Raw genomic sequence first — 13,419 nt, forward strand, 5'->3', positions numbered from 1 at the left:
AGACCCCAAAAGTACTACCACTTCTGTGAAGAGAAATAACTCTCCCTTTGGATGTCTTTTAAATCACTTCAGATAAATGTCAGGGCAGTGGATTACAGATATTACATCTTCGAATAACTGCAAAAATGCTTTCAGCCTGGGCTACAATAGAAAGGAAAGTTTCATCAATTAGTCAGTAACTGACAAACAAAACCACAGACTCTCCAGAGCCAGACTAAGCATACTGGGAAGAATCCCTGCATCATCTCTGCACAAACGTGATTGCACATGCCAACTCCTCTAGCACATACGTGCCTACTGTTTGTTACATGATAGGCATGAAACTACAGGCCTTCTCTTCTTGTTTTGAAACACTATGTGTCTCCTGTTGCAGAAGTATTGCTGCTGACAGACCTCTCCAACAATCAGGCAAAACCTGTAACACTAAAACCATTCATTTTGAGGACCCAAACCAAGATTCTTAAGAACGGTACATTAATTCTCCACATTCCCAGAGACTCAAGTACCCCAACTGCTTCGTATCTGATACTGTTACAGATACTGCTTTACAGCTGCATGCAGTAATGGCAGGAATGCAGGAAACTAAGATAATGAGAAAGGTAACTGTTCAAAAATCTTCACATAGGACTAAAATTTTACTTCTTGAGAGCATGTCAGTCACTAGTTTGTCCACCACTACCTGTAATTAATGGGGGGGAGGACAGCTTAGGTCAACATACAACAGATTTCCTTGTATGCCTTTAACAAGACGGTTTATTTAACATACTAAGATACAAAGTTAGGGACACACTATCTTGAGCTGTGTTAAACGGTTCAGACAAAAGTGTATGCTCATGTGACTTTAAAACACTGTTAGCAGGTAAGAGATCTGCCTCACTTGAGTGAAGGAAACTGAGTGACAGACACAGAGAGTAGACTTCTCCTCAGAAAGAGATTGCTGTTCCCAGTATTAATAAAGAAAAGGAAGAGCCAGGAGAATGTTTTTTTCTGTGGCTACAACAGCCAGAAGAGAACCAGTATTGTGCCTAACCCAGTCTGGTGCAGATTAACCTTTGTGGATACTGGAAGAGTGCATTCACACAAGAGAGCCTGCACAAATGCTTATGGAGTTGTGAAGACAGAACTAACCAGCCAACTTGCCATTTTATAATGTCAGATTCATTCCACAGATTCCCTGCCCTATCCAAACAGGCACTAAAAGGCAAGTGGGAGAAGATGAAAGTTACTCGAGAAATTGCTAACGGGGAGAAAAGGCACTGCTTGAATGCTAGCCAAACCCCATATCCTGAAAAAGCAAACAAAAAAATCCTATACCAGATTCCCAACAACCACTATTTACAGTAAAAACATTTAAGTAATAAACCTTTTTTTCAACCTAGTCTACTATAAAAATACAAGAGACATTACAAAGGATTAATGAGAACATTAAAGATATTACATGTAACTTATTTCTGTTAAGTATCATAGTTCTGATCCAGAATCCAGTCCAGATACCACAGAAAGCAGACTCAAAACCGTTTCAGATCATCTTTGAAAAAAACAAAAATAGTGAAGTAATGCACTGTAAGAATAAAGAAAAGAAAATCTCAGCAACATTCAGGGAGTTCTTGGAACAGGAAAGGAATTTGACTAGACTCACAAAAAAGGTTGCAACTAAACCATCACGCTTCCTTTTCTAAGGTATTTCCAGAATGTCCTGACCCATCACAACTCTTCTACAAAGCAGGTTAATAGAGAAGCCTCTGACATTAAAAAAATTAAACAACAACAACAACAAAACCAAACCAAAAAACCCAAACAAAACCAAAGACGACACAGCTAAAGCAGGGTGTCTTACTTGTTATGACTAAGGAGAGGGAAGAAAGTAATAAGCATACAGGTATATTGAACTGTGAAAGAGCTATTTAAATACAGTGCAGGCAGGAACTACATTGGTAAAGGAGAAGAGCACAGAAACAGCTACATTTGTAGTGGAAAAAGCATATAAGGCTATTGCAGTTTTCTGCACAGTCTAGTACCTCAGGCACTTTTCTGTTCTCAGATGTGACATCCTGCTTATCTTTCAAGCTCTACAAATAAAAGGTCAAGCAGAGAAGCGAGTCAGCTGAGGAAACCACTTCCAACGAGATGAAGTGTCTCTGGAGAAGACAGAATAGGACAGTAAGAAGTCTGATTTACAGGACATTTGTTGTCAGGCAATCTGAGCAATCTGTAAATCTCCGGTATGTGCTCTTTTGTCCCATAAAAGCAAGTAGAAACATTCTTACATATAAAGGGGTGGCAAGGAAACAAAGGCATCGTAAGTTTGTTATTTCCCCTGGAGGGGAGGGGAGCGAAAACTTAAAAGTACTCTTCCAGATTCCAGATCACAAATCTGCCTTAAATAGTTGAAAGGAAAAAGGAAAAAAAAAAAAAAAAAAGGAAAAAAAGCACACAATGTTGAAAATTGATGTTGTTAACAGAAGAATCTTAATAAACCCCCCAAAATCAGTGTAATGTTCAATTTTTCTGTTCAGTACTAAGAACTAAAAGGCTGTCATCTGTCCCCTCACTCACACATACCTTCCTGCAAAACCTACACAAGGATAGTACCTAGTGAGAAATGCTATGCAGACATAAAACAAAAGCAGATAAAATTAAAATTAAGAATAAAATCTTTACATATAAGAATGTGTTCTACAGTAGAGGAAATGTAGTGACAGCAATGAGTGAGTAGTCATTTGCTGAAAATTTTTGAAAAAATGATAGGATTTTAAAGATTTTAACTGGTAACCTTCAAAAATGATTATTTATTATAGTCAGGAGTTCTATACATATCATCTTATTAAGCAACTACCATACACTTCAAGAACAGGTAAAAACACTCCCCACACCCACAGTTAAATTAAAATTTCAACATATATCCCAAATATACATGTCAGAACAACTGCCCAAAAAATGGAAGTAGCCAAGACCAGCTTTGAACACTTAATTTCAAACCTCCCATAGTATGCTAATTTAAAATAGTACACTGCCAGTTTTTTTTTTAAATGAGCCTGCCCTTCAGAAAGAAATTTTGAGCTCACAAATGATAAGCCTTTTACAGTAGTTTTAAAACAAAAGCCATGTTGTGCCCATTCTTCCATCCTTAGCCTCACCAGTGTCAAAATTACATTCCCATTTTCATCGCAGCCTCAGCATATCTAGGCTCCATTTATTTATTTTGTCTGTGACATGAAGATTGTTAAACAAGATGAGAACATCACTCATCTTCCAAACTTCAGGTTTGGAAAAGGGGTGAATGAATTGCGAGGAATTTCTCAATGTAATGTTTAGATCACTAGCAGACTTATTTCTTCATAAAAAGGCTCAAAAACCTTTACACTTCAAATACAAGACAGAAGGGAAAATAAGTGAAATAGCAGTTTTTTGTGAACTTTCTCAAGTCATCCTAGACCACAAAAATTCTTAAGGATACTCAAGAACCCAGACTGTTAAAAATTAGGGAATGCATATGGTAACCTTATAAAAAATAAATACACAGAAGATCATTCTCTGTAGCATTCAAAAACACCCCATCTGAAACTAACTTAATTGATGTCCAGAATGGTACTGCTCCTATTGCAGCCATTTAGTGAGAAAGGTTCTTGGTCAATTTTTAGGTCATATTTAGAAAAATGAGGGAGCACTGCCAGTTAACTGAAGCTACTTGAGTTCTAAAAAAAACAACAAAACCCACCAAACAAAACTAAAAAAAAACAACACTATTTGTGTTTATGTAGTAGATACTCTTGGAATATAAGATTAAAAGTCAATTTCCAAAAATATACATATATAAAATTTAGTCTAGTTCCATTCACAGCTACTTCCAAAATAAAATTAATGTCCAAGAAGGAAAGAGACACATACTCAAGTATTCTTTAAACAAGAAAGAAAACAAGGACAAGCGCAGAAACACATAGACTAAACTACATGAATAGGTAATACTTGTAAAGCATGAATACAATCTTAGCTTTAAAACTACAACAAGACTCAAATCTACTTTCTAGATTCTACTGAATCTTACCACTTAGTTATAAAAGCTTAATATAACATAACAACAGTCTGAAAAGTTTTTTCACTTTTATGATACATACCAGTACAGAATACCACCACTATATCTGATGTTCACAAAAGCAAAATCAATAATAAATACTGATTTTTGATAGCACTTTTTAATCTTCTCAGCTTTAAAAAAAACCAAACAAACAAACAAAATAACCAACGGAAAACTGTCACCCTAATTACAGGATGAATACTGAACTCATGCTTCTAGTCATATGATTTCAAACATTAAAGGCATTGACTTCAGTTTGTGGAAAGTTAAAAACTACTTCATGTCCACTCTCTAAAATGTCTTAACAACTAAGGCTATGGCTAGCCATAGTTGTGACAGCTGAAGACTTGTACCACCTGCCACAAAGATATTAGCCTACATGATTGAAGGGATTGCTTCTTTCCCATTCACCAAGTTACTAATGTGAATACTCTTTAATTTCTTTCAACCCAAACTGGCTGAACTAGCTAAAAACGAAGATTTATATTTACTCACCTAACCTCATTTATTGATACATTAGAAACAAATCTGCTATCAGAGTTGAAGAGTAGTCTCCCACACAGGCCCAGTAATAAAGACCTTACCCCTTGTAGCTGCTTAACGGGTTTGAGGTTTTTTAGTTAGGGTTTTTTTGGGTTTGGGTGTTTGTTTTTTTCTAATTATTAAGAACATAATCCCTTAGCATGAACCTGAAGTAGATATAAAAGCAAATATAACTGAAAAGCCTAAGCTTCACAGGCAAGTACTGATCCTTAGCCCAGTCATGGTAAACAACTGTGTCCATGGCTGCTACTTCAGTGCAAGCCTAAAATACCTGCAAGATACAGTTTCTAAACTAATGGGTCAGTACCTATAGCTGCAAATATCCCATCCAGGAAAGAAAAGATGGAGAGTCCCCTTAGCAAAAAAACCCTCTAGTGTTCCTTTTGTGTTCGTATTCAGATGAAACTAACACTGAAACTAGTTAGGACAACTGAAAGGTAAAACCCATACTCCTCTTTTGAAGGGCAGGAAATACGACTGTAGGTTCCAGCGTAGACAACATAACTTTTGTATGTTGAGTCTTTGGCCATGATGCTCTGCCCTTGTTTTAGCTGGGATAGAGTAGCTGGTATGGTGTTATGTTTTAGATTTAGTATGAGAAGAATGTTGATGACAGACTGATGTTTTCAGTTGGTGCTGAGTAGTGTTTAGAGTAAGTCAAGGACTTTTCAGCTTCTCATTCATGCCCAGCCAGCAAGAAGGCTGGAGGGGCAAGGAAGTTGGGAGGGGACACAGCCAGGACAGCTGACCCAAACTGGCCAAAAAAAATATTCCATACCATGTGACATCACACCCAGTATATAAACTGAGGGGAGTGGGCTGGGGAGGAGTGGATTGCTACTCAGGAACGAACTGGGCATCAGTTAGTGATTGGTAAGCAATTGCATTGTGCATCACTTGTTTTGCATACTCCAATTATTTTATTATCATTATTATTTTCTTCCTTTCTGTCCTATTAAACTGTCTTTATCTCAACCCACAAGTTTAACTCCTTTTTTCCCCGTTTTTCTCCCCCATCCCACTGAGTGAGCAGCTGTGTTGTGCTTAGTTGCTGGCTGGGGTTAAACCACATGCTCACTTTCTGTTTGATGAAAAGACACAGCAACAGCGTGCACCCTTATCTTTACAGTTTTTAAAGGATTTTGCTCCTTTTGAATGTGGACTTGTGTTGCAGTCATCCGAGGGATACACAAACAATGGAGTATAGCTTTTACATACCACCAGAATGACCAGAAGTATTGTTATTTATACTACAGTTCTTTATCTTTTTGGAGAAATGCACTGAACAGTCCTTCACTATGTGCACAGATCCGTAAGTTCAGGGTCACATCTGAGTTACATGCCTTTCAGATAATTTCATTCAAGTTTTCATGCATTTGTATCCAAATGATCTGAAAGTACTCAAGGAACAACAAAAAACCCCCAACTTTAATATAAAGGAAGTAAGGAGACCATCACAGAAAAGAGGCTCTGTGAGCCAGGACCAAGGGCCTATGACAGCACTGATTCCAGCAGAAAGAGAAGCACATGAAAAGTATTCATTCTTGACAGGCAAAATTATAATTCAGGGTTGTCAAACTGGAATCTGGAAAAGCACCATTATCCGCATTTTAACTCTACACATCTTCTTGATAACAACAGCTTCCATAGATTTTTAAGGTCTTTGTTCTGAAGTCCAATTTCTTCATAAACACACAAAAGCCCATGAAATCAAGAAAAAAAGTCCTACCGAGTTCTCCAAAGTACAGCACAGGCACACGACCACTGCTTACGAAATCTTGTGGGGACCTCTGGTGGTTCCTCTTCACTTACTCTCCTTACTCCCGATTTTCAAACTTCAAAGTGAAGAAAATAGTAGCTAATGAGGAACCCATTCGCTGTACTCTGCTTAGAATTTACAAGTCTTTGGTCATCAAGAGATCAGAAAAGCCAGGGACTCTTCTTGTTATGTCTAACAGACAGATAAACTGACAGATGCACTGTCTAGAGCTGTTCAAACTTTGAAGCTGCCCTGATAACAGGCTTGTTCTTTTTCTTGCTCTAGATCCTCTCAAGCAGCAGTGTTAGGGTTACAAGGTGAGGAAAGACTGAAGCGATCTGCAATCAATGCCAGGATCTGGCTCATGGCTGACCTTCTTGGCTCTAACCAGACAGAAGCCACCTCGTTTTTGTAAACACAGCACATCCAACCATTACTGATTGCCATTCTGGTCTTCTTCAAAGGATGAAACAAATAAATAAATCTGTCAAGAAATATCTGTGAATCTCTGATGTTAATAAATAAGATTGTTAATGGCTTGTTTCTGCTTTTTAATAAAAACATATACGCTAATCAAAGGAGGTAAAAAAAAAAAACCAACAAAAAAACCCCAAACAAACCAAAAGGCAGCAAAGCCCTACATGCACAAACACCACCAAAAGTGAAGTATTCACTAAATCAAATGTGTTAGCAGTTCTGAATGCACAGCAAGTTCCCCTCACTTGAATATTCTTCTCTCCAGCTGTAAAACTTAATTTTAGAAGTTGTACTTGCCAACCAGCCAACTATGCATACTTTGTCAGGATCTACAAATGGTAGACAATTTTCTGGCAGGAGAGTCTAGAGGGAAATTATTACTGTTAAATAGTGGTATCAAGTTGAAAGCAAGAATCAAGGTGGATATTTTATGAGGAAACAAAGAAAGCAACTTCATGGGAGATTTTTAATTTTGAAAATTACAGAAAAAAGATTCAGCAATACTTTACTAAAAGGCTTCTAGCTAACAGAGTACACAAGAAAGTCTTAAACGTGTTACATAGCCACAGAGATGAGGTCATTTCAGGGGCTTCATAAATCAAATTTATTAAAAATAATCCACCCCCATCCAAAGAACCAACAGGGTTTGTGTTTGGTTTTGTGGGGGTTTTTTTGTTGGTTGTTTTTTTTGTTGTTGTTTGTTTTTTTAATTTGTTAGAGAGGAATAAACATTGAGATTTTTGTAATTGTGGTAATAACATGAATACTCAGTGCACAGGTTGTTAGGTGTTCTCAAGTGTTTTGCATTCTTATAAGCCTTGTTGGGTAATTTAAAAGAATATTCATGTCTCAGCACAAAACAGAAGAAAACTGATAAGTCTGCAAGACTGATAATAATTTTGAGTTTTTACTTGTTCTTTCTTGTAGTGTTCCATATGAGAATAAAAGTTTTCTGCAAGACGCGCAGCAAAAATAATTTAAAAAAAATCTTTCATTTTCTTTCCTAGAGATACCCCCTTTGGAAATTTGTAGATTCACTTTTCAGAATCAGAAAATGAGCATGTTTGGAAGCATATGGAGGACTGCATTACCCCCCCCCCCCCCCCCAACACATACACAAGAGACAAAGTAATAACAGAGACCTCAGGGGAAGAGCTGCAGTAGATCAAGAACTGCAGATAACACATCAAAACCAACAAATCTGGCAGAGAACACTAATTTGGAGATTAGAAGGAACTCAAACACAATCTTATCTCTCAGGAAAATGAGTACTTGAATTTTAACTGGCAGGATGTCAAAATATTAAGTCACCTCAGGAGCTCTATCTATAAGTTAAACATATTACTGAATTGAAATTACATTTTTACCATTTCAGTTAGGAAACACTTCTTCATTATACTGTATTGCAGTATGAACATGCAAAATGCATATTTGAGTACTTCCTCTTTCGTGTGCTTTTTAGAGAAATGTATCAAAATATACCAAAAAATAAGAAAAAAAAGTAACAGCAAAGGTTATTTTTATCAAAGGGTCAGTGCTTGAGGACTGAACTTAATTCACCTTTTCATTTACTATTCCTTCTTATCCTCCCAAAGTAAGCACAGAGTCTACTCCTCTAACTAGAAAGCCTAAGCAAAACGCTTGACAAACAAAAAAGCTGAATGTCTAGAAAGCTCAAAGGGAAAGTTCAACACTCTGCAAGTCATTTAAAAAAAACCACTGGTACCCCCTATGAAGTTATAAATTCTCTTCTTTCCATTCATTTGCAGGAGCAAATATCCAAGACTACTTACTAGGCAACACAAACAAATAAGGATACTCCAGATTTAAACAGATTTACAACTGTTTTAACAGCTTTGTCTAGAATTCTTTCTATTATGCATGAAACCCAAGAACTACTTTGTCAACTCTCTTCTCTGATAATAACAGGTATTATCAGCTTATTAAGTGTAACCACCATCTCAATGTTTTATGTTGATTTTTCAGTTTCTGTCTTTTTAAAGCACAACAATGTCCCAGCAAATGCTATTTTTACAGTCCGTTTACAACCCTCTCAGAATTAATTTAAATGAGCATTGTTTTGTCTAAATGTTATTCTCGCAGATGATTTTATAAAGGCTTCCAAAAGTAGAAAACAAGTTTCAAGTTAAACAGCTATAAAAATTTATAATTGTCAACTTTCTAATATTCCAAGCATCCTCAGTTTGCAAAGCCTGGCATATAAACAAGCACGCTATGTAGCGGAGCCTGGAGCTGCATACCTCATTCACGAGCAGAGATAAAAAGATGGCCTGACACCTGAACAGCTTTAGGAAGCCAGCCAACAGAAAACCTGCACTTTCAGGTTATGACATAAGGGAAAGACTGACGCGGGGAGCACAGAATTGGGAACTTGCTCTCGGAGCATGCAGGTATAAAGTTGAAATCTTAGTTTGGGGAAAATGGGGAGGGAGGGTGTATAAGCAGTTTCATGGGCTTGACCACTGCCACTGCTGACCGCCTTCAGAGATGACTGGGTTACTGCTGCTGCCAAGGAGGTGCCAAAGGAAGAAGTTTAGGAACATGCAACCTAGAGTCTGAGAATTAGGAAATTAACTCTTCAAACAACTTGAACTGGCACTACCATTTCTGGCACAAATCTCTTCAACAGTACCATTTCTATCCCACTTTTTTATTATGATCAAGTTAAAATATCCCTACTACCAACTCATTATACAATTCTACCCTGAAAACTTGTTCTGCACAGTAACACCTATCCACATGCATACGAAGTCACTTAAATAAGGGGAGGGGAAAAAAAATTTCTGAATGTTCTTAGAATGCCTTTTGGCAATGGTTGTGAACTTGGAACAGTTGTCCCAGCTTTAGTGCTTACATTTAAAGAATGCAACTCTGCTGTTCAAATACCAAGGTAAGACACACACAGAGCCCCCAAAGGCCCAAAGCAAACTGGGGGAGGGGGGAAGCTAAAGTGTATATTCGGTGAACGGGAGAACATATATTACACAGCTAGACCCAGCTGTTCATAGAATAACCAGTGACAGCGGGTTCTCACTTGCAGGTTACCGAAAAATCAGTTTGTGACAAACATTAAGTGTGGAAGAGAGCACAAGAGGAAGTACCAACATAGTTGCGAGAGAAAAATGCAGGCAAACTCATAAAATAAAGTGGCTCAGAGCAATGCTGTCACAAAGAGCAAAGACCAACAGCTTCAAACGTCTTTCCCCGTTGAGGATTTGGATAGGCTTGTTCTTATTACAAGTCAATATCAAGTGTGACAGAGAGAGAGAGAGAGAGAAGAGATTTACCCCAGGATTACTTCAATTTGCAAGTATGCAGCACAGGGAAAACAGCAGTATTGTAAACCACCCACAGAGAGGATGCCATAAAGATTTGGGCAAGGACAGCCTTGGGAATCATAGGACAAGGAAAATACATTTCTAGAAATCTTGCAATACACATCGTGTATGACATCTACTATTGTCAGGCAAAGAATTTTTAGGACTGGGATACCAATATTAACAGAAGCAAACAAGAAACAAGCTGCATTTTTCTGGGCACTATATACCTTTTATTTCCACAGGTGTTGCAGACAGATGCAAAGTCATTTTGTTTAAAGCCTGCTGCAGTTTTCCCACTGTAGAACTGCTCCCCATTTTGACAACTCAGAGTACTGAGCAGCAAGTTTACATCTGCTTGCCAACCAAAGAGACAAGACATAAAATTTAAAGCAGTTAGCCAGTGTAAAACTTTTAACTTGGAAAAAAAAATGACAGTAACAGTTGGTGCGTTCTCTAGGGCCTTATTTTACTTCACAAAGGTATGTTTCCTTTAATGCGTGAATGATTTTTTCTTTTTAATTTTACATTACAGAATATTGACATTTCCTTAACTAGGGAAACAGTATCGATAACTATCTGCTTTCAAATCTGTCACGCCAACACCTCTTTCATTCAAACAGCTGTTTTTGCAAAGAAGCACCTATGTTGCCAGGGGATACAGAACATAAAACCCTTCACAGGTACACCAAGAAGAAAGGCTCCTGAAAGCAAAAAGTACCCATACACCCGACACTTAAATAATCAATGACCTTAATTTCTTTCACAAACTCTGCACCATGAACTTCAGAGGTCCAACAACCTCAAAAAGGAGGTGCACCTCCTGAAACCCAAATGATTACCATTTTGGGACATCTTTCCAAAAATATTTTTCAGGGCCTATTCTAACACAGTTTAGCACCAGAAACATTTTTAATTTGCTTTTAAGGCCTTGTTTTACCTAGTTCAGTACTTTGAAGTGTGACACAGCAAATTTACTATTCAACACTGAACATAGTTCACAATCAGCACATGGTTTTCCACTGTCACGCTTGCCACTGTTCATTTTAGGTGAGGATTGATACACACTTGTTTTACAGTCAGCTCCACGTTTTTGGATAGGGGAAGGAAGGATTTCGAACAAGTAGGGAAGAGAGTCTGAAAGAATGCAGTCAATGTTCGGTTTTAACCTCGCTGACCCACACCCTCCTCATTTAATTAGGAGGCTCCAGGAAAAGCCCATTATCTCCCTCTCTTGTGTAACAGCAGCCTTACTAACCAAACCCGTGAGCCAACATAAGGCGAGCAACTCGGGCAGAACAACACTTCTAACGCCGTTTACGTAGGGAGGAGACTCTGGATCTTCCCAGTCGCAGAGCCCCTCTGTTTTCCGTAGGCGAACGGGAGCTGCCACAGAAGAACACCGACATCGGGTGACAAGAGATCACAGGCTGTGTAAGCGGGCAGGGCGCGCCCCCTCACCCCGGCCTTTCCCCTTTCGGGGGAGGAGGACAGGTAAGGTGAGGGGTCGGCGAAGAAGCGCCATTTCTGCCCCTTCCCGCCTCCCGGCCGCAGGGCGAAGCGGTCTCCCTGACGAGAGCGCAGCAGCCGCTCCGCGGGCGGGCCCTGCGGCAAGGGGCTGCCATCTCTCCTCTCCTCTCCTCCCCCGCCGCGCCGCGCTCAGGCCGGAGCCGCCACTTCGGCCCCGCTCGCTCGCTCGCTCGCTCCGACGCCAGCGGGCACGACCGAGCGGCCCGCCCGCGGCCCCTCCTGTCACGTCGCGGTGCCGCGGTGCCTGTCCCGCACCGTGGCCCTCAGCCGAGGGCAGCCGAGCCGAGCCGAGCCGAGCCCCGCCCCTACCTGTCCGGGTGGCGCCGCCTGCTGCTCCCCGGGGAGGCGCTGGCTCATCCTCCTGCGGCGGCGGGGCGGGGTCGCCGAGACGCCGCGGACAACCGGCTCGGCCCCCGGCCCAACGGTCGCTCCGCCAGCCAGCCCCGCCCCCTCGGCCTGGGAGGGCGGGGCTTCCTGCCGCGCACGCGCGCCGCCGTCGCCGCCGCTCGCCGGACTCAGCGTCACCGCCGCTACTTCCGGTTCCCGCGGTCCGTCGCCGACACGGGTCCGTCCCTCCACCTCGCCCGCCCGCGCGGAGGGGCGTGGCCTCCCGGCGGCCGCGGAGCGGAGCGGCCGTTAGGCGCGTGCCCGGTGAGGGGGTGGGGGGGAGGCGGGTTAAGTGTTTGCAGCTGTTTCCCTGCTCCGCTGCGGTGCCGCCGGCCTCCCTTCCACGCCGGAGGCGGCCCTTTCTGTGAGGGGCGGGTTACGGGCCCGGGTTACAGCTGGCCCCTGCGGAGGGCGGGCGGCGACGGGGCAGCGGGAAACCGCCGTGCTTCGGAAGGGGCGGAAGAGGGTTTCCCAGGGACGGGAGGTGGCTGGGTACATCGCAGCATCGTTTGGCTTCTGGCGAAGCCACGGCCCGCCTGAAGTGTCAGGGGCACCGCGCGCTCCGCCTTACGTAGGGACCCGAGAGCTTAAAAACGTTGTTGGTCCGCAGGTGAAGCGCAGATCGCGGGCTGAGCGCGTAGCTCCTCAGGCGGGCACCAGGCAGCTCGGGGCCTGCCAAGGTACTGGGGCCGGTAAAGAGTTTGCTTAGCGTTCCTCGACAGGTTGGAGGTTCCCGCAAAATACTGCGGCAGGTTAGGTGTTTTGTTTGGGGATTCCCCCCCAAGGAAAAAATGATAAAATACCCGCCGGTTCGTGTATGTAAAAGGCTGACGAGTCTGCTGAGCGGCGCTTTGTAGCGGGCGTGGGGGGTGGTGGAGCGAGATACTTAAGACCGAGAGCGAGCAAGCGAGCGCTGCGAGTCCCAAGCCTTCCCTCCTCGTACGTGCCGTTGGCTCGCCCTTTCGGCTGGGGAGCAGAGGAACCACAGAAGCCACCTGGGGAGCCAGCCGCCCTGGGCAGCCTCCACTCCCTCCCCGCGAAGGTTTGAGCACAGCCCCGCTGGGACCCTACAATCCCCGCCCCGGGTCAGTCCCTGAGGAGGCGGCGGTGCCAGGCTGCGCGCTCTCGCGGATCGTCGTTGATTCGTGGAAGACTGATAGCCGGGGTTTTTTGTGTTTTTTTTTTGTTTGTTTGTTTTTTTTTTATTTCCCCCTCCCTTAAACCCAAAAGCGGCCAGCCCGCCTGCCCGCCCCGCCCGTCACGTGACGCCCGGCCGTGCGGTTACCACGGTGAAGCACCGCTAACGCGGC

General features: G+C 42.2%; 2 protein-coding genes across 15 annotated transcripts in view; one reads left to right on the top strand and one right to left on the bottom strand.

The window, feature by feature from the left end:
- Positions 1-12,183, bottom strand: part of CLCN3 (chloride voltage-gated channel 3) — a 75,971-nt gene extending 63,788 nt beyond the window's left edge. For 2 of the 3 annotated variants that reach the window (XM_049832580.1, XM_049832558.1), the window contains exon 1: positions 12,032-12,183. The gene's annotated coding sequence lies outside the window, so the exon portion shown is untranslated. Of the gene's footprint in view, positions 1-2,018; positions 2,139-12,031 lie in introns of all 3 variants that reach the window. The other variant, XM_049832565.1, reaches the window with a different exon arrangement.
- Positions 12,184-12,409: 226 nt separating this feature from the next.
- Positions 12,410-13,419, top strand: part of NEK1 (NIMA related kinase 1) — a 52,215-nt gene continuing 51,205 nt past the window's right edge. For 7 of the 12 annotated variants that reach the window (XM_049834177.1, XM_049834227.1, XM_049834236.1 and 4 more), the window contains exon 1: positions 12,420-12,861. The gene's annotated coding sequence lies outside the window, so the exon portion shown is untranslated. Of the gene's footprint in view, positions 12,862-13,419 lie in introns of all 12 variants that reach the window. The other 5 variants (XR_007510190.1, XR_007510192.1, XM_049834195.1 and 2 more) reach the window with 3 other exon arrangements.

Source organism: Accipiter gentilis, chromosome 3 (assembly GCF_929443795.1).
Source record: "Accipiter gentilis chromosome 3, bAccGen1.1, whole genome shotgun sequence".
Classification (NCBI taxonomy): domain Eukaryota; kingdom Metazoa; phylum Chordata; class Aves; order Accipitriformes; family Accipitridae; genus Astur; species Astur gentilis.